At 41.3% G+C, this 25941-nt stretch overlaps 1 long non-coding RNA gene and 1 pseudogene across 2 annotated transcripts in view; both read left to right on the top strand.

Annotated features, from left to right (window-relative positions):
- The window catches only part of LOC311034146 (protein furry homolog-like), a 29009-nt pseudogene extending 8182 nt beyond the window's left edge, over window positions 1–20827 (top strand). Inside the window, exons 12-32 of the transcript in view lie at window positions 3543–3586; window positions 3631–3751; window positions 4651–4679; window positions 5863–6035; window positions 6897–7057; window positions 8084–8194; window positions 8822–8976; window positions 9551–9650; window positions 10013–10181; window positions 11031–11293; window positions 12508–12648; window positions 13337–13505; window positions 14368–14472; window positions 15671–15725; window positions 16546–16649; window positions 17227–17409; window positions 18037–18228; window positions 19308–19429; window positions 19804–19991; window positions 20305–20399; window positions 20710–20827. The product of the transcript in view is annotated as a protein furry homolog-like (transcript). The remainder of the gene's footprint in view (window positions 1–3542; window positions 3587–3630; window positions 3752–4650; window positions 4680–5862; window positions 6036–6896; window positions 7058–8083; window positions 8195–8821; window positions 8977–9550; window positions 9651–10012; window positions 10182–11030; window positions 11294–12507; window positions 12649–13336; window positions 13506–14367; window positions 14473–15670; window positions 15726–16545; window positions 16650–17226; window positions 17410–18036; window positions 18229–19307; window positions 19430–19803; window positions 19992–20304; window positions 20400–20709) is intronic.
- A 1507-nt stretch (window positions 20828–22334) lies between these two features.
- On the top strand, window positions 22335–25639 carry LOC311065609. The gene is made up of 3 exons (XR_014602857.1): window positions 22335–22485; window positions 24943–25019; window positions 25578–25639. It is a non-coding gene; the product is annotated as an uncharacterized lncRNA (long non-coding RNA).
- The last annotated feature ends 302 nt before the right edge of the window (window positions 25640–25941 follow it).

The raw sequence follows: 25941 nt of genomic DNA on the forward strand, positions 1-25941 counted from the left end.
AGCCGATCTACAAGCTCATAACGCCTTGCGGCAATTATTTTCAGCAGAGGTTTGGTGTAGGGAAAAAGGAGCAGACCAGTATCAAGGGTTTAAGTGGTTAACTGTCTGAAAATACACATTAACATGAATCCAACACAACGCTACACAAGTCTATGAAGCTATCTAAGAACATTTTTAATCTGCAACACAATTTATAACATGTAGTGGGGGTCCCTGCTTCATCTCTCTCTCAGCTAAGGGGTTCTTGGCCTGAAAACCATTGAAGACCACTGGTCTAGTGTAACTTAAGTGTCCTACCCGACACCAGGGTCTAAATGTCTCAACTGCTGATGTGCTTGTTATATTGTATTAAATGTTTTATTCTTTTTCAAAGAAAAAAAAAGCTAAACGTTTCTTTGCCCTCAACAAATAACAAAATGCATAATCGTGTAATCATCAAAAACGATATTAGCAATATTCATATTGTCATAATAGTGTAAGTTAACCAAATGAACCCCATCATCCTTATTCTTTGCATGTCATAATAGGTGAACATTCGGCTAAAATAGAAGATCTGCAAGCTCACGAAGCGATGCATTATGAGCTTGTCAATCTTGTAGATTTTCAGTGAAGAGATTTGGTTTAGAAAAAGAAAAGAATGGGGCCAAATACACGTCATGTACTATGACGGGTGAGGCGATCTTAAATGTGTATATATTGGACTGAATTTGGGGTGGGATACAGCCACCCTGATTTGGACAGTAAACAACCCACAAACTATAGTAATCCATTATGTACTTTGTGTCCGTCGATGTCCTCTGAAAGGAAGAACAAACTCCTTCACTACCGACGATGCAAAACATTTAGCATAATTTGGCGTGTGCTCCTCATTTTCCTTCAGATTGACCAACACTTTGTCATATTTCAGGAGCTGCCGCTCCTAAAATATGAAGCAGCCGGGAGATGTTGCTTTATGTGTAGACTCTTTGTGCAAGAGGTTTAGAAGCAGATCTTTTGGCCAGTGAACGGGCACTTAGCTGGAATGACTGTGGTTGCAGACTCTCTGCTATGGGTGATGTCATCCTATCTGTCTGTGAATGTGCCCACGCGCTGTTAATGCCACCATCCTGTCCATTATGTCACTGCAGCCCACGTGTCTAAATATGCCTGGATATTCTCCTTGACTAGACTTGTTTGTCTCAGCTGTGTTTCCTTCATATGTTTGAGTATCGCAGGATGCCTGCAGGTCTACACTTTCAACCTGGTTCATCCCTATTCTGGCCATTATAGGCAATACATTTCCAAAATAGTGAAAATAGCAGATCTATAAACGTACGTGTCGCGATGCGTTGAGCTTGTATATCGGCTATTTTTGAGGTGGTTAAAGGATACCGCTTGCGTTTTATTTCTTTTACATTGGTTAAAACGTATGAAACCAAACCATACTCTATAACTGATATAAAGACAGCTAAAACAAATATGCAAACCTTGTTATTTATCTTTTCACTCCTTAGATATGACAGATTATGTCATTTTGACCTTGACTTCACTTTTCACCTTGGAGGTTGATGAAAGAATGGGCAGCAGTTGCGAAATTGCATGTAGATATGATTATTAAAGTATCAGAGTCAGACTACTCTCATTCCACATATTCACTGTTGCTATGCTCACGCTATGACAAGTTTCACAATGCTGAATACAGAGTGATGCTAGTCTGACTACATGGAAGTATGTGTGTACCTTAATGCAGTACATTATTTGTCTTTTCAGTCCTTATAAAGTATTGTTACCCTCCCTGCCCGCAGCAAGGCCTGGCAGGGAATTGTAATTGGTCTCTGTCTGTTTGTTTGAGAACGGATGGGCAGGTTCTCAAGAAATATGGAGGGAATGATCAGTAGGCTGCCCTGAAGACCATGATTAAAGCAGCACTATGTAACTTTCCTCTTCTACCCCGGATTTGAACCCGGTTTCCTGTGCAAGTGCTGAAAGTTATATCACTAAGCTAATAGAGCTGCTTGCTCAGGGGATAAATTGCCATCAGGTCAAAATGTGTGTGTCTAGGTGAGACATGACCTTTGACATGATCTAAATATCTCAATAAAAGAGCAGGGAGACAAAATACAACCACCCCAATTGATTACGTCATATTGTATTATCATACTACAAAATTACATAGTGAGGCTTTAAGTTTTGGCTTGAAAACGTCAAAGGCCAACCTTTATAATATCTCTTATGGTAACTGAATGGGTAGAGAGGCCTTCTGGTAATGAAGAAGGTCACCAGTTTGCCCACTGGTCTGCCCAGTCTGTGTGTGGAACTTAAAGGAGAATTTTGGACTAAGGTTTTCTTACCTTTTCTATGAATGGTACAGTAGAAAGATTTCATAACTCCATCCCGGGGCCGCCACAGCTTAAAACGTGCGTGGATAGGCCTTGTGTTAGATCGCATATTTTAATAGCTATTTTATTTTTTTGGTGAGATCTGACGTTCATAGTGACAGAACACTGTAAAAAAAACAAAAAAAAAACAAGTCTCGCTAGACGAGATTGAAATCTCGAGATATCAATCTTGTCTAGCGAGACTTAGGTTTGTTTTTTTGTTGTTTTTTTTTGGTTGCATATTGTTCTGTCACTATGAACGTCAGATCTCACAAACAAATACATTTAAAAAAGCTATTAAAATATGCGATCTAGCACAAGGCCTATCCGCGCACGTTTTAAGCTGTGGCGGACCCGGGATGGAGTTATAAACATTTTCTACTGTACCATTCATCCTAAGATATCATAACATCATAGAAAAGGTAAGAAAACCTTAGTCCAAAATTCTCCTTTAACCCCTAACTGCTCCTTGGGTGCTGTATAATGGCATCCACTGCTCCTAATAGTTAGGGATGGGTTAAATGCAGAAGACAAATTTCACGTATGTGCAAATTAACAGTGACAAAAATATTATTATTATTATTATCTTTTTTACCATTATTAGTTACAAAGAACGAGATATGTTGTTTGTCGACAGGGTTTGCAGCCTGTGTTGCCAATGATGGAATACTTTCGTGTAACCAAAATGTGAAAAAAAAAACAGTTTAGAGCTTTCAAAATGTCTTAACTTGGCATTTCTTTTCTTTTTTAAAAGTTATTATTCGGGGGCATTTTTAAGCCGTTATTGACGGTGATAGTGGAGAGAGACAGGAAATGTGGGACATTAGGGCAATGACATTCAGCAAATGGTCAGTCCGGACCGGAATCAATGCCCTGATCGCTGATCATTTCGCACCCTATACACTTGCCTATCGTATCACCATTAAGATATCATTTCAGGTCTTTAAATAAAATCGTAACCACTTAAGTCCCATTTTATACTTCATTGTATGATGGTGTCGCATGGTGAAGACTGCAGATCTGCAGCTAGTAGATCAACTAGTTTAGCTATTTTTGAAAACATTGTCCTATAATAACATGCCCAAAAAACAGAATGCCAGTTTGACAGTGGTTAAAAACCAGTTCTACAGTACATAACATGTAAAGCGGTAGCCATGTCATTAACCCCTCCACTCCTCCCTGCAGCAGCCCCATCAACGCCAAGAAGCTGAACAGCCTGAGCAGCAGCAGTGACTCCTACGTGGGTCTGTGGAGGAACTACCTGATGCTGCAGCTCCGCCACCTCCTCCACCTCCCCCTCCTCCTCCTCCTCCTCCACATCGGGCTCCGTCCGCTGCTCCCCGCCTGAGACGCTGGCGTCCACGCCGGACAGCGGCTACTGTTACGACTCGAAGGTCAGTGCCGTGTTGCGGCGAAACGACAGCATCGACCCTCAAGTTTTATATCGTTGCTGTCGGGCAGAAACCTCTGATATCCATATTTTAACTTTATGTATTTTTTTTCCAGTGAATTAACGCCCTACTTGGTCATACTACAGCGTCACACAAAAGCATCTAAAGTAGTAGATATACAAGCTCGAAACGCAGCGCGAAGCGACGCGTTTTGTGCCAGAAAAGTAACAGTTTTGTTTTTTGGACATAATGAGGTTTCCACCCGACAGAGACGATATGTTAAATATATCAAATTTGTATGTGTGTATGTTATTATGTAGGCTTTAAGAATGAGGACATAAAGTATAATTTTAACATGACAGGTTTTACCCAACAGAAATATATACATAGATTTCTCCAGTGTAAAGGCCCTGGCACACAGGAAAGTGTCACTGGCGTCTGGCGCGTGCCACGCGAGTCGCCTGTTCACGTCGTCTATTTTATTTAAAAACGGACTTGTTAATGGAATGGTCAAAACAAGTGAAAACAAACATACATACACTGCATTACAAGTTTGAAAACAATGGCTGCTTTCAGTGTGTCGGGGGCTTAAGGAATATATAATAATGAACATTTTGAGTTGTATCCACCTTCTGGATGTGTGTTTGTCAGGGCCTTAACGCATTAAAACCGGGTGTCATTTTAGATTTTTGCGTTAATCAAAAATAGCAGATATACAAGCTAGCAGCGCGTCACTTAGTGCCGTGCTGCGAGCTTGTACATCTGCTATTTATGAAACATTTTACTTTCTTTTGTGAGAACTACGGATTTAGAAGGCATTTGTAGAATCAGGTTTTAATGGGTTAAGGAATATATTATAATGAACATTTTGAGTTGTATCCACCTTCTTGATTTATGTGTAGATTGTTGGCACTCCGTCCCCCTCATCCCTGTTCAAACACGTTGTTCCCATGATAAGCACTGAACTTATGCCCCATTTTTTTACTTGCATGGTTGCGTGACAAAACAATACCTGATCTACAAGCTCACAATGCGTCAGCCCCACCCCCCCACAAAATCACTTTTCTTCTATCAATTTCTCCATAAATTACTCACCCTGTGAAGCTTTGAATTCATGCAAAATGTTTGTTAGATTCCTTCACTGTGAATGAAGGATCCAAAAACTAAGATAATACTAGATGAAATAAAAAAATAATTCATTGCTCTCCAAACACCATTTTTGCGGAAATGTAACTATTTAAAACGGCTTGCGGGATAAGGTCTCGTGCACGAATGAGGAGCGCACCTGGGCGCACGTGTTGAACCCCACACACATGCCCAGGAGCGCTTCTATTTCGTTCACGAGACCATTTACACCAGATATATTTTAGGGTGAGTAATTCATAGAAGAATAGTAATAGATTATTTCTTAAATTCTATATGAACAAAAAAATGCAGACATCACGACAGTTTTGTTAATTTGTCTTCCAGAGAGTTGATCGAGGAGCTGAACCCCATCATAAAAGAAGCTTTGGAGAGAAGACCTGAGGTGAGGACAGCTTCAATCATCTCTCAGGTTCTAGTCTTGCATAGTTCTGCATGTTGGCATGCTGGTCAGTTTGTGCATGTCTCCTAAAACAACCACCCAACCATGGTCTGTTTGCAAAACATGAAGCGACGTAGGCGACGTGACATCCTCAGGGTCCAGCTGGTCCGGATATTTGAGCTACTCGCCGACGCTGGAGTCGTCAGCCAGTTGTACATGGTGAAACCATCAAAATATTTATCTGTGGAACCGAGTCAAACTAAATTTAATGCCTCAACTCCCAGTGCCTCAACTCACCAGTTCAAATATGTTTTTTTTGGGGGGGTCACAGCCTGAAAAGGTTGAGAACCGGTGGTATATATTAGCGCAGGGGTCTTCAACGTTTTCAGGCCAAGGACCCCCTAGCTGAGAGAGAGATGAAGCAGGGACCCCCTACTCTATATTGCATAAAATTGTGTTTCAGATAAAAGTTTTTTTTTACTTAGTCTGCTCTTTTTTCCCTCTACATCTATAGCGCATTAGTATCTATAACAATGTTGTTTCCAAAGACAAGGCTGCCGTTCTTACTGTGTGTTGTGTGTGGATGCAGAGCCAGTGGAGGTCTGGATAGGGACTGCCACTCTCTGAACAGCACGCTCTTGGAGTATGTTGATCTGACCCGGCAGCTGCTGGAGGCCGAGAACGACAAGGACTCTGACACGCTGCGGGACATCCGCTGTCACTTCAGTGCCCTGGTGGCCAATATCATTCAGAATGTTCCAGGTACATCTGTCTCATCCATCTATGTCTGTTTGGCTCACTCCATTCTTGTACAGTGAGCTGTGTTAGATGATAGCTTTTTCCTTTTCTTTTTTTTTAAAACTTTTATTTGGCCAAGATGTGTAGTTCATAATCTTTTACACCCCCCGTCTGGGTCATTTATAGGGCTCTTTCCCGCCAAGTCTATAGTGTTAATTATTGTGATTTATGTTGTTAATGTGATTAATCTCAGTTTAGGAAATGTACCACATTTTTCTGTGGTGCTAAAGCTTTATCCTTTCTTGCTTATCTGTTCCTATTTGTCTTTTCTTTATTTTTTTCCTTTCCTTGGGGAACACTCGTTTATGAATTAATTGGTCTATGAATTAGCATTGTGTGCATAAATTAACGTCCCGTTTAGCAAGAGTTTGAGGTATTTGTACTTTGATGAAATGTTTATTGAATTCATAAATGACAAATAATCTCTACTGACAATATTGTCAGTAGAGATTGTCATTTTTTATGAGACATACAGTATCACACACACACACACACACACACACACACACACACACACACACACACACACACACACACACACACACACACACACACACACACACACACACACACACACACACACACACACACACACACACACACACACACACACACACACACACACACAAACAAACACACACAAACACACACACCCTCTCCATCGGATTTTCGGATTTTGAGGGACTTTTCCTTTTTTCCCTTTTTTTCTGTTTTTAGACAATTCTGTAATGATAGATAGATTGCTATTCTAAAGATTCTGTGGCAAGCATTCTGTCTTGGGGGATGACCTCTCACATGTACTATTATGTGGTTGTTTTGTTTCAGTGCATCAGCGGAGGACCATCTTCCCCCAACAGTCCTTGAGACACAGTCTGTTCATGTTGTTCAGCCACTGGGCCGGTCCCTTCAGCATCATGTTCACCCCCCTGGACCGCTACAGCGACCGCAACATGCAGATCAACCGCCATCAATACTGTGCACTCAAGGTACCATTTTTTGGGCATGTCATTATAGACGACAATCGTCAAAAATGTTCAAATATAGTCAAAACGGCAGATCTACAAGCTCACAGCAGACTTGCTGTCTCACTGGCAAGCATTGCCGTGACTTTGTTAAAAACAAATTGCCTGTTTTAAAACATTTATTCAACAAAAGGTAACATTTATACGTCTGATAACGTATTAATCATTTCATACAGAATACAGTACAGTGAGAAGCTCAAGTTAAATGGAAATGTCAGTTTTTGCTGCAGTACTGCAGCTTCTCTTATAGCACCGTCGTCTTGTTATTCAAACATGGAGCAACGTAGTGTTCTTAATTGTACAGTACGTGTTTCACCAAATTCATTGTATTGCCGATCTTTGTAATGATGGCTTTTTGCAGTGTATATCATGCACTATTGGCATTGATCCTGACAAAGAAGATGAAGTGATACTTTTGCGATCTCTTAAAATACAGTATATCTATTGCACACTGTAGTCTCAGCCTTTATATAAAACAACAACACGCTCACATGAGCTCCGCCTCTGAGCCTAACGTAAGAGTGATTTTCCTGCATGCCTTGTGAAAAGAACGTCTAGCCATATGATGTATTGTTAGCTTGTACATCAGTTATGCAGAGCATAAATTAGGCTTTAGATATTGATATTTGGTACAGAATGACAATGCATTTTTCTGTACTCGAAGGTATCGAAGTAGTTAGTCGGTGCCATAATATTATTGCTCACATCGTCATCCATAGCGCTCTTTAGTTTATTTTTTGTTTTTTCTCTTATCTTTGGTCTGTTTGGATTGTTCTGTTTGTAGAGATAACTAGAGACAAATTACATGAGTTGCGATGACGTCTGTTATACTGACATAATGTGTATATCACACAAGTTCATTCATATCACAAGGATGATTAAAATGAACATCATAAAATCATGCAGCCCTGATGTAAAGATCATTTAAATACCATGCACATGTTCTGTACATGGTAGTTCCGATGTACCAACTAACCGTGTCTCTGCCAGGCCATGTCTGCAGTGTTATGTTGTGGACCGGTGGCCGACAACGTGGGTCTCTCGTCTGACGGATACCTTTACAAGTGGCTGGACAACATCCTGGACTCACAGGACAGGAAGGTAAGGGCCTACACACAGTCTCTCCTTTTATACTGTCAATGACTTGAGCTTGGAGGTACAGTAATACCTGTCCTACAGTAGCACTCTGGAATCTTGATGTGTAAATGCTGCTTCCGGTTGGCTAGAAGTAGTGAGGGGTTGGTACAAGAGAAGTTGTCATTCATAATCCTACCAGGAATGATACTGATTCCAGCGCAGACAGGTTTCTCTAATCTAAGATGTGATCAAATTTGACCTTGATTCTTTTTTTTTTTTATTAGGATTTGAAAAGTGTTGTTCAATTACTCAGTAAAATCCTGAGGGTTAATTTAACTCTGATAGTAGAAGATAGTAGATGGAGTAAATGGAAAACAATTACAGCACAAAATGTTACAAGTAACTTTTATGTGTTACTGAATGTTACTGGGAACTTTTTTTATCCTGTGGTGTACCTGTTAGTGAATGTTATTGGTAACGTTTGTTGTGCTATGGTGCATTTGTGTTTGTGAATGTTACAGGCAATGTTTGTTGTGCTGTGGTGTGTGTACAGTATGTGTGCTACTGATTAGCACCGGATGATGTTTTATTGTCTTGTGGTGTATTGTGTGCTACCAATAAGCTCCTCTGCGCTGTGGTCCCGTCCTCTAGGTGCACCAGCTGGGCTGTGAGGCCGTGATGCTGCTGTTAGAGCTGAACCCAGACCAGAGCAACCTCATGTTCTGGGCCGTGGACCGCTGCTACACAGGCTCCCGGCGCGTGGCCGCCGGCTGCTTCAGAGCCATTGCCAACGTCTTTCACAACAGGTACTGGTGGTGGAAGAAGTACTCTAATGTTTTACTTAAGCAAAAGTATCAATACTGCAATGTAGAAACACTCTGTTACAAGTAAAAGTCTGTTATTCAAAATGTACTTGAGTAAAAGTACAAACGTTTTGGCATCAAAATGTACTTAAAGTACCAAATGTAGAAAGTAGTCATTATGCAGAAGAAGTTTTCAGCTCACAATGCATCGCAACGAATTGTGAGCTTGTAGATCGGCTATTTTCAAAAATCGAAAGTTCAAATAGGGCTGATGTTTTGTAATAATAATCAAAATCTACAAAGTAACTAGTAACTAAAGTTTTCAAATAATTGTAGTGGAGTAAACGTACAATATTTGTCTCTGAGATGTAATGGAGTAGAAGTAAAAGTACTGAAAAATTGGAAATGCTCCAGTAAAGTAAAAAAAATACTTCAATATTGTACTTAAGTACAGTACTTGAGGAAATGTACTTAGTTACTTTCCACCACTGCTGGTGACACACGTCACAGTGGGACTCATTGTACAGACTGTGAATATCTTGGCATTTGACTGGCTGTGATCTGTCCTCCCCTCCAGGGATTACCAGTTTGACACTGTGGTGCTGCTGTACCTCATCCTGTTCAAGGCGGCCGACTCATCCAGGGATATCTACCAAGTTGCCATGCAGCTGCTGCAGGTCAGTCGGGCACACTTATTATTTCAACCGCAGCGTGTTGTTCATTGGGCAGTATTGGCAGTCTTTGTTGTACTGCATGTTTTCTGTCTTAAACACAGTTACAATAACACTATAAACATCTAGAACTTTGTTTAACACAAACTGTCAGTTTAAAACAAATCTTTGCCGGTGGTAAAAACCTCACCGGATAGAGAGGAAAGCAGCACTGGGTTCAGGAAGATAACCCCTCTCTGTGTAGGGAAGAAACGTATATTAGAATAGTCACATCAATGCAACACATTTAAACAACTCATCACATAGCGATGAAATGCAGGAGGTTGCAGTTTTTATTCACATTTTGTTGCTGCTGTGTGTAAATCCAGATCTTGGAGCCCAAGCTCTTCCGTTATGCCCACAAACTGGAGATCCAGAGGACAGATGGGATTCTGACACCACCCTCACCCCTGCCACACCTCTACTCTGTGTCCTACTACCAGCTGTCTGAGGAACTGGCCAGGACATACCCAGAACTCACCCTACCCATCTTCTCAGGTCTCACACACAACTATACACTCATCAAAAACGATCCTGGATTGCGCCTTTTAAAAGGATAAGCAACGCAGATATAGAAATTAGATTAGGAATTGATTCTTTCTTTCAATACATATGCTATATTTGAGAAGTACTTACGTATATTGCTACCATTATTAATGTAATAATTGACGTATTGTTTGAATACTTACTATTTGACAGACATGTAAACAGCAGGAGGTACAGTCAGACATTTGAGCTAAAAGGAGAACACAAAAAACTCTGTTAAAAGGTATCAATTAAAATCTCTGTTAAAAGCTATCAATCAATCAAAATATAGTTAGACAGGGATATCGAACTGAGATGGAAACCTCATTTGCTCTCCGGCCCTGCTACAAAAAGAAAAACCTGGACAGTCCAGCTAAATGTGGGTGTTAAAGCAGGGACGTGCACAGATAGACTCTAGGTGGTGCTAGAGCACCTGCCCTTTGCCCTCTTGACCAGAAGTGCCCTTTTTAAAAAAAGAAAAAAAGTTTTTTTTTTTTAGTTTACAGCAGGGGTCTTCAACAGGGGGTCCTCAGAGTTACTACAGGGGGTTCCACCAAATCTTTATGTGATGATTTTTCTTTTTGACATAACCACTCGAAATCTAGCATCCCTTTTCTGAGGAGAACTTTAGCCAAAAATAGCCGATCTACAAGCCCACAGTGGAATAGGTGTAGAGGGAAAAAAGAGCAGACCAAGTAAAAAAAAAAAAGGATAATTTACTTGAGCACCTGCCCCTCAAAATGTCTGTGCAAGCCACTGTGTTAAAGTTTTGGCCATGGCCCTGACTTGCTTCCTCCCTGGCTTGTGGCTTTGTACCCACAGAGGTGAGCCAGCGCATCCAGACGGCTCACCCTGGCGGTCGACAGGTGATGCTGCACTACCTCCTGCCATGGATGAACAACGTGGAGCTGGTGGACTTCAAGCCGGCGGCGCGGCGCGGCGAGGAGTCGGCCGGCGACGAGGAGGACGCGCACGAGCGCGACATGATGATGATGAACAGTCGACGGTGGCTTCGCGGCGAGGGCTGGGGCTCGCCACACGCCACCACCATGGTGCTCAACAACCTCATGTTCATGACCGCCAAGGTGAAGGCCGATAACCCCAACACACACTCACATTTACAATGAACTCCAGTCATAAACTTTATTGTATTTTATTATATATTGTTGTATTATTGTCTTATTATTGTATTTGATTATTCAGGTAAATATTCTCACAATACAATATTGAGAACACACTTTAACCCATTGGAACTGTGTCATTTTTTGATTTGAGCTAAAAAGCATTATTTTACACTTTGGGCTATTCAAAAATAGCAGATATACAAGCTCATAGCGCTATGAGTGCCGCGCTATGAGCTTGTAGATCTGCTATTTTTGAAAAATCGTGAAAATGTGTACAAATCTTTGAATATATATTTTTTAAAGCGAACATTTTTAACTCAAATCGTTGCCTCTGGGGTCCCTGGAACAAAATATTTTGATGGGGGTCCGCGGCCAAATACATATAATTTTGGGGGTCCTTGACATGAAAAAGATTGAGCACCACTGACATAGAAACATACATTTTTCAGAATACTGTTCAGATTTAGGAGACATGTAGAATCGGCTTCAGGTCTCAATGGGTTAATAATAACCTTTATCAATATATTTATATACAATGCTAAGAAAAAACTTTAATCATAATCTTTGCACTGATTTACAGAATAAATACACTTTTTATCGTTAACCTTTATAATTCAAGTTGATTTACACTTTATCTGAAATAGAAGTGATTCGTTCAGATCCAACAAGAAATGTTTTGTGTGTGTTTTGGGGGCAGGGTACTCAAAGTAAAACACTGATGCATGCCTCCTCAATGCGAAAGAGTGATACATCTCTACTCAGAATGAAAGAGTTTGTTGCATGCCTAGATTGATCCAGGTAGAAGGCTGCTGGCTACAATGTGTCATTGTGATTTCTTCCGGTAATTTCTTATCGTGCCTACTCAAAGCGAAAGAGTGATACGTGTTTGGATGCGTATGAAACGACTGCCAACAAAAGCAGCTCCTATTGTTTACTTTCAGAATGAGAGATTTAGGAGAAAATGATGCGTTGTTATTGAAGCAGTTGGATACAGCGTAGCGATTAAAGGAACACTTTGCCTAAATCCTGTTTACAGCTTCAATACATGCTTAACATGATTATTAACAGTTGTGTTGTGTGTCCGTGTATGCATGTGAGTGGGTGATGGGGATGAGGGAATATAAGGAAATATAAATAAGCATGACATTAAATGTGTGGTGTGTGTTTCCTACTAGTACGGGGATGAGTTTGCCTGGTCGGAGATAGAGAACGTGTGGACCACGTTGGCAGACAGCTGGCCAAAGAACCTCAAGATCATCTTGCACTTCCTCATCAGCATGTCGGGCGTCAACAGTGACCCCAGCCTTCTGCCCTATGTAAGTCACTGTGTATACACTGTACAGCCATAGCCCCATATATACAGTGACTGCATTTACATGCATGGGTTATGGAAATAAGTCAGTTAAGTCAGTTTTTATTTTTTGTTATGGTATTAGGATTATTCTAAATATCCAGTGAGATTGTGACATTAGCACATGCACAGATTTGTAAAAACAGAAATCCAGCTCTGTTAATTGGGCTACACTCAAGGGAAATTCTGGCCAAATTGGACAAAGATCTAATTCTTTCTCATCTTTACCAACAATAGCAAATGTGACTAACAAAGATCTAGATAACTGTTTCAGTTTAGAGTGCCAACGATTATGCATTTTACATATTTGGCAGCCTCCAATGTGTTCCCCTGCCACCAAAAATCATCACTAAATCACTCAAAATATGTTATTTTCCTGTTGTTTGTAAAGTGAAGTCTCCTTGAAGTGGCTGCAAAGCTTGCATCACAACCAACACAAGGCAGTGATGTCTTGAAATGTTTTAATTACAGACATGTAGCATTGCAGAACTAGCAACACCCATTGTCAGTGTATCACCTTGATCCGGGTGATTTCAAACTATTAAAGGGCATCTAAATAGGTCTATACAGTGTGATCACTACCGGTTCCATAGCACCCTATTCACTAACAGTTCCATATCACCCTATAATGAGTGCTTTTTGTTGGTCATCAGGTGAAGCGAGTGGTGGTGTACCTGGGCAGAGATAAGACTATGCAGCTGTTGGAGGAGTTGATGTGTGAGCTGGAGCTGACGGACCCTGTGAGCTCAGCCGTCACTCACATGGACAACCCTCCCTACTACCGTATCACCTCCAGCTATAAGATTCCCTCAGTCACCTCAGGTACTGATCCAGAATGCTGCAGCACCTCTAGTCTTCAACCAGCCAATACTTTCACATATCTCCACCGTTTCTGCTACCTTCATTGTTTTCCGGTTGCTGCCTACACCTGAGTACAAAACACTGGCAACCAAAAGCATGGCACCTCCATACCTTGGAGACATGATCCAACCTTGCAACCCTTTCCGCTCACTTAGATCAGCTAACACAGGACTGCTGTACAAGCCTTCCCTAAAATGTCCTAGACTCTTCTCCTTCTTGGCTCCCAAACTGTGGAATAACCTTCCCATTGCAGTCAGAACTGCCGACTCACTCGCAATTTTCTGCTGCAGTCACTCACTTCCTCAACTCCTAGCACTGTACTCTCCCTGTACCCCTTCTTGCCACCCTTTCTTATGATTGATGCTAGTACATATCTTGGTCACGTGTTCTCATGTTTTTGTTCCATAGATTAGTTTTTCTCTTCCACAAATGTTAAGAATGATTTATATAGCATGTTATCAAGACCGATGCTTGGTTTGTTGTTTACCCGGTATCCTAGTTTCTCTGAGGCACTACACTGTTATCTCTGTACTCTATTTATGTCATTATTTACCTTGTTTACTGATAAGAGCTCATGTTTACTCCACTTATTCCGGTCTCGCACTTGTACGCTGCCCTCGATAAGAGCGTCTGCTAAATGCCTAAATTGTACTATTTTAGTAATGTAAGTTTTTACTTGCAAGTCATTTACGCTAGATCTAGGCTGCGTTTCAACTTAGTATGAGATGGTGCAACCTGGCCCAGGACTCACCACGCTGTCAGAAATGATACACAATGATTCCTTGCTGGTGGTGACAGTGCATTTTCTCATCTGTCCTCTCAGGAACAACCTCCAGCAGCAATACCATGGTGCCAGGAAATGACGGTCATCACGACCACAGCAAGATCAAAGACCCGAATATGGAGGACAGGTACAAAAACATCCACTGACCTTTTTTTTTTAAGGCTGGTACCAGCATCACGCTTGCCCTTTATCTGCCATAAATACTTGCTGTTCACATGCAGTTACTTTTTTGGTGTTGTACTGGGTTGCTCTTACCTTGCAGTCCAAATGACCTAGAATAAAGCTCTCAAATGTGGCTTGGGTTAAATTGTAATTGGGTGATAATTCCACTAGAGCAACATTTAACTCACCGATTTAATTTGCAGGGTGAGTTTGAGCCATAACTCACACAGCTGACATTACATTACATGAAAGATACATTTTTGAGGCATCAGGAGCCATGAGGTCACTTTAAATTCAAGTCACCGTAAATTGAAAATGTGTTCTCAGTCAATGGATGTCCTTTGCTTGCCTGTTAAGATGTATCCTTTTTTCTACATCATTGCTGTCGGCAGAAATCGTGTTTCTCTGTGGTATTTTCATTCCATATTTCACACTACAGTGTCACGGAAAAGTAGCAAAAATAGCCTATCTACAAGCTCACAACGTGCCGTGATGCGACACATTGTAGAGCTTGTAGATTGGCTATTTTTGCCATTATAGTGTGGTTTTATAAATATTGAACCAATGAAAAGAGCTTGTGACTAAATGATAACTACATTGGATCTATTGGAACACAGGTTATTTTTTCCACATCCTGAGTAACGGTAACGGCGATGGTGCCTGGAGGCTCCTACGAAGAGGAGAAGAGTACGAACACACACTTTAACCACTTAAACCCTTTATGCTGCAAGCTTATAGAATTGTCATTTTTGCTTTATATTGATATATCCTAGATCTCATTGCATCCTCTTAGATGTAAACAGAATCAAACCATTCTAGATGGGGAATCTACTTTATATACAAGGAGACATCACTTTGTATGATAATCACAATGAAATATCTGGTTTGTCTGGACAGCCCATTTTAACAAGGGTGATTTTGGACATCTCATCTGTTTTTTTAAGTCTGGATCAGACTAACAGATCTGAACCCATTTGATTTGGCATTAGGGGCCTGTTATATATGTCTACACTAATATATATATATATATACAAATATATTATATAGGAGCACCACATTTTCTCTCATCAAATTAAAGCTCCATTACAAATTTCCATGAAATATTGGTACATCTAGAGTTGATCTAGTGTACCATCATGTGTGATAATGACCTGTGTGTGTTTGTGTGTGTGTTTTCAAGGTGACTCCATGCCTCTGTACGCCAACTGGCGTCTGAAGGTGATGGACCACAACCGGCCCGAGCCTCTGCCCTTCCCTCCTACTGGAGGCTGCCTGAAACCATGAAACCAACACCCCTGCTGTTCCCCTGCACAGGTAACACACGCACGCACGCACGCACACACACACACACACACACACACACACACACACACACACACACACACACACACACACACACTGTTCCCCTGCACAGGTACCACAAACGCACACGCTCTATTCCCCTACACAGGTAACACACACACACACACACACACACACACACACACACACACACACACACACACACACACACACACACCTGCTGTTCCCCTTCTCACGTACAACACACACACACACACACACACACACACACACACACACACACACACACACACACACACACACACACACACACACACACACACAAACATCTTATCTACAATCCATAACAAAATAACTTATAAAAAACAAACAAATAAATAATATATATTAAGAGATATCTTGCCAAGTATGTAACTGTTAATTTGTGTATTTGTTTAATTTGACTGGACTTTGGGATTAGAATGTTAATTCTAAGTCTTTTTGTACTAATTTATTCATTTTTATTTATTTTATAATTTAATTTGTATTTTTAGTTGTATGTATTGTATGTATGTCTGTATTGTCTTTGCTATGCTCAGGACCCCAGGAAGACTAAAGGCTCATTCATATGTCTATGGGGATCCTTTAATAAACATAAACACTGTTCCCCTCCTTAAGTACAACACACGACACCCGTCCTTAACCTCTCTCACTGTCACATACTGTAACTGCAGCGTCCCGCTGTCAATTCGGCATTTTTTCTCTGTTTTCCAGGTGTAACATCGCTGTCATCCTTTTTACGGACCTCATTGTGGATCACGGGGTCAAAGTAGAGTGGAGCGCCTACCTGCACCTCCTGTTGCACACCATTTTTATAGGTAAACACACCTGTTGTTGCACGCCATTTTTATAGGTAGACACACCTGTTGTTGCACGCCATTTTTATAGGTAAACACACCTGTTGTTGCACGCCATTTTTATAGGTAAACACACCTGTTGTTGCACGCCATTTTTATAGGTAAACACACCTGTTGCACACCATTATCTGCCTTGTTAATTTTACAAATCAAGGCAGATACTGAAAAGGCGTACACTCAGTACCTTCCATGCATTTACACAGGAGCTTCCTTGTTTGTGGAGGCAGTCGCAGCGATTGCTTTCTTGTAGAAATCATTCTTGTTTTGAAAACGTATTAATTGAGATGTGTTACCAGTTTGGTAACCGTTTTTGAGAAACAATAAGTGAGGCCGTTATTTGCTGTGATTTTGGAACAGGTAATGTTTCTTTTTTAGGCCCTCTGCTTCGCATAACCACATGCCTTCGCTGTCCTAAAATCCATGGTAAACCACGGCCTCTTGTGGTTTATTATTGCTTAGTATGTAAGCAACGAGAACGAGTTGTACTCAACCTGTCATGGTGACTTTTCGGACACTTTGGCCTGCGTTCTCCCTCCAGGGTTTGATCACCAGCATCCAGAGGTCTATGAGCATTGCAAGCGCCTACTGCTCCACTTGTTGGTCGTGCAGGGAGCAAACAGCAGTGTCCAGTCCCTGGCCACGGTGCTGCTCCGCAACAGGGAGTACAACGACCCCCGAGTCCTGACTGTGAAGCCCGTCACCCCCGAGTTCAACCTCACAGGTCAGGCTCCAGTAGCTGACAGCAGCTCCATTAGCTGCTGAGGAGTAAAAGTGTACTGTTTTTGTAATTGCATCGCAAGATCACTAGGTGGCAGCAAAAGTCAGCTCTCTCACTGAGTGTCTCACACAATGTAAGGAAATGTTATTTCACCAACAACAATTTTGAGGTATTTTTACTTTACTGGAGTAATTCCAGTTTTCAGTACTTTTACTTCTACTGCACTACATTTCAGAGGCAAATATTGTAGTTTTACGCCACTACAATTATTTGAAAACGAGTTACTAGTTACTTTGTAGATTTTGACTATAATTACAAAACATACATTAACCACTTCAGCCCTATATACATCTGCTATTTTCAAAAGATTTTTCTACAATTTATACATTTGAAAACTTGTGAAATGGGATATTCTGCGTAATGAGTACTTTCCACTTTTGGTACTTAAAGTACATTTTGACACCAATACTTATCTACAGTACTTTTACTCAAGTAAATTTTGAATTCCGGACTTTTACTTGTAACAGAGTATTTCCACATTGCAGTATTGATACTTTTACTAAAGTAAAACACGCGAGTACTTCTTCCATCACTGGCTGTGACGTGTGTGTTTTTTTCTCCCCCATACAGGAGTGCAGGACTTCATGCCACATCACGAGCATCAGCCGTCGCCAATGACGGACTCGGGTCTGAGCTTCAGCTCCACCTCATCCAGCATCAGCCTGGGAACGGGGGCTGCGACTCTGTCCCACCTCAGCCCCACCCTCCTCAGCGAGGTGGACGTCACCGACGAGAAGCCCTCATCAAGTTTGTCACCTCCAGGTGAGAACGGCCACACATAACGGCCGCTGAGAGTACAGCAGACCGTATCGGAGTGGACTTCAGTTTGAGCTTTAGTTCGTTTCACACGTGTAATAAGAAGGTTTAGTTTTGGCTTTAGGAATTGGCTAGTTCTAGTTTTTCAGAGATTATGAGGAAAGCCTTGTTTTATAGAAGCTGAAAAAAGGTAGGATGAAAGAATTCATGAACGCTGGAAAAACTCAAATGAAGATGATTTTGTTACAATTTTGCTTAGTTTTAGTTAGTCTTAGTTTGTTTTGTGTAATTCATTTTAGTTTGGAGTTAGCCTTCAGATTGTTTTTATTTTAGTTTCAGTTAACCCATTGAGACATGAAGCCGATTCTACATGTCTCCTAAATCTCAACAGTTTTCTGAAAAATGTTTGTTTCTATATCAGTGGTGTTCAATCTTTTTCATGTCAAGGACCCCCAAAATTATATGTATTTGGCCGCGGACCCCCATCAAAATATTTTGTTCCAGGGACCCCCAGAAGCAACGATTTGAGTAAAAAATGTTCGCTTTAAAAATATATATATTCAAAGATTTGCACACATTTTCACGATTTTTCAAAAATAGCAGATCTACAAGCTCGTAGTGCGGCACTCGGTGCCGCGCTATGAGCTTGTATATCTGCTATTTTTGAATAGCCCAAAGTGTAAAATAATGCTTTTTAGCTCAAATCTAAAAATGACACAGTTCCAGGTCTTAATGGGTTAATACAAATATTTTTTATACTTAGTTTCGGTTTCCTATAATAACCATGCCTGGGACTAACATATTGGTGTGTCAGTGTTCATCATCATCATCATCCTTGTTACCATGACTAATTTCTTCATCCCACTCGTGTGTTTGCTTTCATGCTCACAGCTATGTCTGAACGGATCTGGTATTGTCACATCGCATGGCTTTTTCGTTTGTGTGGTTTGACTTTTGATATGTTACACATGGTTTTGATTTGACTGTACGTGATAAACTCATAATAGAGGTGGTGGGGGTGGTGACGTGTGTCTGGCTGTCTGCCCTCCTAACATGGGTTGTGTGTGTGTGTTTGTCTGGTGTAGGAAGCGCGGTCCGCTGTGGAACCACGAGGACGTCTCTCCCAAGAACCCCAACATCAAGAGCGCCGATCAGCTCAGCGTCTTCCTCCGACATGTAGTGACTGTGTTTAAACAGTCACCGGCAGGTCAGTATTGTCTTATATGGTCTTGGTCTTGTCCGTAGCTAGTCTCGCAAACCGCAGGACCGACCTAGGCACCACATTTGTTGTGCACACTGTCATTAGGCTAATTCTTGTCCACATATGCTCTATACTTTTATAATGAAAGTGAAAGGGGCTCGGATTGTCCTAATTTGGGCACGGGTGACATCAGTTTAGTACCGAATTCTACGACTGCCTGTCTAAGAATAACTATTCAGATCATAGATTTCACTCTCTCCACTTTTTAAACATTCTCTCATTAGGCCAACTTCTATCTACCTAGCCAGTGAAATAATGGTGAAATTAAACTGTTAATCAGTTCACCAGTCACACTAACGGGTATGCTTCCTTCCCATCAGGCTTCCAGCTAGAGTCACTGCTGAGTGAAGTAGCCCTCCAGACAGCTCTGTCGTGCTCTTCTCGCCACTATGCCGGCCGCTCCTTCCAGATCTTCCGGGCTCTCAAGCAGCCCCTGAAAGCCGCCACGCTGTCTGACGTCCTCTCACGCCTGGTGGAGACCGTAGGAGACCCCGGAGAGGAGGCCCAGGTAAGAAGAACATCACAACCAAAACGCTGCTCATGCTGAATGATTTATGTGTCTAAAATGAAATATTTCTGTTCAGAGAGCAAACAGGTGCCTCTCTGGCCTGGATGGAGAGTGAAGCAATGTATCTGTTGTGTTAGGAGCCTTGTGAGGGTCTGTGTGTGTGTGTGTGTGTGTGTGTGTGTGTGTGTGTGTGTGTGTGTGTGTGTGTGTGTGTGTGTGTGTGTGTGTGTGTGTGTGTGTGTGTGTGTGTGTGTGTGTGTGTGTGTGTGTTTGTATCTGATAGGATGACCTCTGCTCTTCTCTCTCTCCTCAGGGTTTTGTAATAGAACTGCTGTTGACCCTGGAGTCGGGCATCGACACACTGGCAGACACCGTCAAGAACTATGACCTCCTCACTGCCTTAGCACAGTAAGTCTGCTCAAAAGCCAGAGCTATATCCAATTCTCCAGTATGAGAGACATTTTAAACAAATGAAAAATGTTTTAAGCAGATACTAACTGGTAGCTGCAATCCAGAACTTATTTTGAAAAATAAAATGTTAGTTTAACCAATCTGTATGGGGGAGAGTGTGTTAATACATGTAACTAGTACACTGAAGGTGGTCTCCCTTGAGACATACAGACCCTGGTGTCAGTTAGGACACCTAAGGATAGGGGTTTATCCTCCAATAAAATTTTCAAATCAAACTTCTTTAACAAAATTAATGTTTGTGTTCCAGGAGCTTTGTCTGGAGCTGAGGTTCATGGTTCTGAAAAGACTCTCAGAGAACATTGTGTTCCAACCTGAAGCTGGTGTCTCCATCATGGATGTGTGTCTGTTTCTCATCCTCCTCCATCTTCTTCCGGTCGGCCTTCCGCTGCTCGCCCATCAGGCTGGCGCGGAGCGAGTTGCTGTGGCCGTGGCCGTAGTGGGCATAGTTGAACAGACCCCCGCTGCTCAGGTTTATCTGTCCCGTGCTTTTCCTGTTGGCTGCAAACTTGGCTCCCAATAATAGGTGATCGTGGGTAGGGGTCCTGCAATATAAACATTTAAGCAGTTTTTTTAATGAAAAATGCAACCTGAACTTTTATCTAGCCTTGATTCTCCCGCATGAGAGACCTTAATGTCTAACGCTCAAACAAGAGGCAATCCCTGCTTGCATAGACCAATTATTTGTTTACAAACATTGAGACTGGACGCACATGTAATGAATTCCCAACAGATCCCCAAACCTGCTGTTTTGGGGTTCTGCTGGTTTCAGTTCATTCAACCTCCTCTGTGTGTAGGCTAGTGAGGTGCGCCCTAGCGAGACATATGTACTTCATCGCGCACCGAGAACAGCTGACATACAAGCTCACAACCGCGTCACGGATGCGACTGCTGTGAGCTTGGAGATCTGCTATTCTCGGCCGTTCTCTGCGTGGAAGACCTTCTGGTGTCATGATCACAGAGCGCCCCCTCCGTTCTTATGACAGACACTGGAGGAGGGGTTTGGAGGACAACTGCTTTGAGTTGTTATCATTATTTACACACAACAGAAACCAAGGATTATATATTTCAAGAGGCAGAGATCACAGTAACAATCCTAAGCATTCTTCCTCCATACTGGGAGAAAAACAGCATCTGAAAGTTTGATGGGAAGCATTTTTACACGTGAGGCTGTGACCACTTTAACATTACATCTTATGAGCGGTGGAGTTATTTTGCTGCTGACCTGTGCACGCATACTGTTTCATATCAGTGTGACGTCGTCTGATAAGGCGTCTATTACATATAAGACAGACAACGACCACAGATAGCTTTAAAAACAAGTTCAAGACCCACTTTTTTACTCTTGCTTTTAGCTGATTACATTGTATTTGTTGTTTTGTTCCTGGTATTTTCCTGTATTGTTTTAACTCATTCAATGCCATGCTTATTTATGGCAGTTTGGCTCTGAGTGCCACAGGCAAAATTCATTGTAAAAAAAAAGTGCTTAGGAAGCGAGATACAGCCTTTTTAAGTTATAGGTTAAACAAGGAGTGGATGGAGCAGCACATCTTCAAATCATCATATTTCGGGTTCTGAACATGTTTTTTTTTTTTTTCCATGACGTCTTTGACGTCATGTGGCGCACGGGGCGTCAGGCCACGTGACGTCTTAGACGTCATGTGGCACAAAATGAGTTAATTTGATCTTTGCCTCCTTTTAATTTGTTCCTGATCATGTTTTTGGTCTGTTTTTGCTTGCATTTCTCTTTTGTCGTTTTTTTAAATATATAAAGCCCTTTGTGCTGCATGTGATGTCATGAAAGGTGCTTCCTGTATACAAATAAAGTTTATTATTATTTCCACAGACTAGTCAGGTGATGAGGATCCACCAGACATCAGTGTAAAGCAGAGACAGCAGAACTAGCAGCTGCTACAGACCTCTAACACACCACAGATCAACCAGATGAAGAAACAACCATCTAGACCCAGAGAGGAGAGACAGCTAGACCACACCGTGTCCACATCCTACAACACATGACTCTGAGGTATACAACCTTATCAACTTGTCCAGTGGGGGGTCTGGACCCAACTAATGATTTAGGGGTTTATCTTTAATGTTGTCACTCAACAGTAAACAAACCAACATACAGTATAAGTGTTTACAGGGTATCTGTATGTTTATATTTAGATTACGTAAGAAAGATATTGTGAAAATAGTAGATCTACAAGCTCACACTGCGAGGCGTTGTGAGCTTGTAGATATTTAACTCACAGGACCCATTTCAATTCGCTTACAAGCAGGGTCGTAGTACAGAGGATGCAGTTGTCACATTGGTTCACGTCATCTCTAAACATCTTGACAAACCAAAATCCTATGCTAGAGGACTTTTCCTAGATTTTTCTTCTGCTTTCAACACAATACAGCCGGACTTGCTCCTCACTAAAATGGTTCAGTTACACATTAATCCTTTTGTTATTCAGTTTTATCTTAAGTTCCTCACTGACAGAATTCAGTATGTAAAGGTAAACAAGACACTCTCCTCTCCCATCAGGACCAGAGTTGGTGCACCCCAAGGTTGCATTAGCTCTCCTGTATTGTTTACTCTTTACACGGCAGACTGTAACACCTGCGAGTCAAATCAGTTTCTTTTGAAATATTCAGATGACTCTACGCTAATAGCTCTGATGACTGACAGTGATGACCCGAAACAGTACCAGTGTAGCGTTGACCGGCTTGTGGAGTGGTGTGACAAAAATAATCTGATTATCAACACTAAGAAAACTGAGGAAATTATATTTGGTCCTGCTCCCGGTGATAAGACACCACCGGTGACAATCCATGGTTCAGCTATTGAACAGGTCCCATCTTACAAATATCTGGGGGTGATGATAGATGCCACCTTAGCATGGTCATCTCATATTGATTATATTTGTAAGAGGATACAGCAGCGTATGTACTCCCTACGCCGACTTAGATCGTTTGGTGCTAGCAGTCAGATCTTGTCTCTTTTCTATACGTCTGTTGTTCAAACTGTGATGTTGTACTGTAGCACGGCCTGGTTTAACAGCCTATCAATGGTATATAAGAACAAACTGTATAGCCAAATTAAGATCTGCGCTAAAATAGTTGGTAGGCCAGTCGAGGCTGTGTTACGTTCCTTTAAAGAGGCCCAGATCAATAGTATGCTTAGACTGGCAAAGAGCATCTCCTCTGACCCCTTACATGTTTTAAATGATGAATATCAACTGATGCCCTCCGGGAGGCGGTTTAGAGTCCCTAAATATAAGAAAAACAGGCTAAAGAACTCTTTTGTACATCAGTCTGTTCTGCTTTTAAACCAAAGTCGGTAAACCAAGAGGATTTGTTCTACTGTTCTTGTTTCTGTCTGCTTCTGTGATGTATGTCCTGTAATGTACTTTGTGTAATGTATTGTGTATGTCCTGCCTGTATCTTGAACGGTGACGTCATGGACACAAAGCAAATTTCGGTGAAAGCTGACAATAAAGTTGTATCGTATCGTATCGTAGATCTGCTATTTACCCAAATCACTACTCCCAAATACCCAAATCACTACTTTACATAACAGGTTTACAAGTGAGTGTGTAAATGTGTCCTCACTCCTCACATCTATAGGCTACACTATATATATATATATATATATATATATATATATATATATATATATATATATATATATATATATATATATATATATATATATATATAAATAAATAAATAAATAAAAAAAGACACAGACCTCACCCCACACACCCCAAAGTGAAATGGATCTTTTTTTGGACCAGAGCCTTTATCTCTCAAGATGAGTTTAACTTTATGTTCACTAACATGTATTATCTGTCTTATCCTGGTCAATCACTAGCATTTACAACTTATTACAACTGAACACAGTCTGTGTCTCTAGAATATAATCTAATGAAACATCAGTATAATATTGATCCAGAGTTAATTAATAACAAAGTGATCATTGTGTAAGAGAGTCTCTTTACATCCTGTTCACTGGTAGAGATTAAACTATAATAAATATGTTGTTTGTTCATAAAGTCTTTAATCTATGATCAGTGAAACATTATGAAAGATCTGTTTACTAAACAATGAACACAATAATATGTAGAATTATTATGTTTATGTTTTATCATTAACTGTTCTATATACAGCCATCTAGTTGGAGAAATCACTTCAGTTAGACTGAGAACCTGGTCCATTATATGTTGTTAGACTGCCATCTAGTGACCAAATACAGTAATGACCTAAGTACTTTATGCACATTGAACTAGACATGTAGAGAATGTAGACATAATATAATGTACACTTTAATGATATTAAAGTGTATATTATATAGAGATGAGACATTTAAATTGTGTTCATATTGAGGAGAGACATTGTAATAGTGACAGAGCTGTCATTCAGGGTAACCAGACAGTCATTCAGTTTAATGTTAATATTTATATATGTCCTCTCTCTCTCTCCTCATCTCATGCAGGACGTTCCAGACCAGAGCCCTCCAGACCTTCAGGTTCTGTTACGTTGACAACACGTGTGGCTTCACCTTTCTTAAGTGTAAGACCCTTCATTTGTTGAGCATGGCACCTCAGACATGCAATGGCTTTGGCAGCTGCTCTTTCCCAACCAGAGAACTTTCTTAGGTCTAGTAATGTCCCTTCTTCCTTAGTGTTTGTGTTGTACACCTGTTCCTTTTCTTCTTTTGCCTCCGTGTTATACCCCTAGCCTGGCATTGTCCAGACTGATAACGTGTATTCACCCTCTCGTTCCTCCCCGGTATCAGTCTGGACTTCAGCCTATAGGGAGTGAGTATGAGAAATAAGAAAATGATCGGGCCAATCAGTGACTGCGTCTCAACTGCTGTCCGTACAACAGTGAAAAGCATCAAAATAATGTTCTGATTTCTCATACTCTCTCCCTATTGAATAGAACGTTTGTATAGACATGTCCTCAGAGACAGAACGTTTATATAGACATGTCCTCACAGACAGAACGAAGCGTCTCTTGTGCTCCTTGTTGTACGAGTGAAGGGACTGGAGTCTGTTTAGCGGGGCTGTTGTCGTCATAGTGTCAACAGGATATACCAGTCATGTATCTGGGCTTTCCTTTTGTCAGGTTGATGGTAAGCTGCCTCTGGCTGGAGACCGGCCGGGGAGATTCCCCACAAGGACTGACAGGTGAGACACAGGCCTCAGGCAGCCGCTTATTATCCAGAGAGCTTTGTTGATGCAGCATCAACCTTCTTTGATTGATTGATGTACTTTATTTAGTAAGACATGACAACAGTACATGGAAGTACAATTCACTATACAAGGTCTACTAAACTGGAAGACTCATTAAGCACTGAGCTTGTTTAAAATGAGTCCCCACACTACTGATGCGACGGTCAGGTTTTTCATACCCCGCCCTGCCCGCCCCGCCACGGAACCGAACCCGCCCCAACCCGCCCCGCAAAACAATATATAAATCAACGACTCGG

Source organism: Gymnoscopelus microlampas, assembly GCF_963454915.1.
Source record: "Gymnoscopelus microlampas genome assembly, chromosome: 18".
In the NCBI taxonomy this organism is placed as follows: Eukaryota; Metazoa; Chordata; class Actinopteri; order Myctophiformes; family Myctophidae; genus Gymnoscopelus; species Gymnoscopelus microlampas.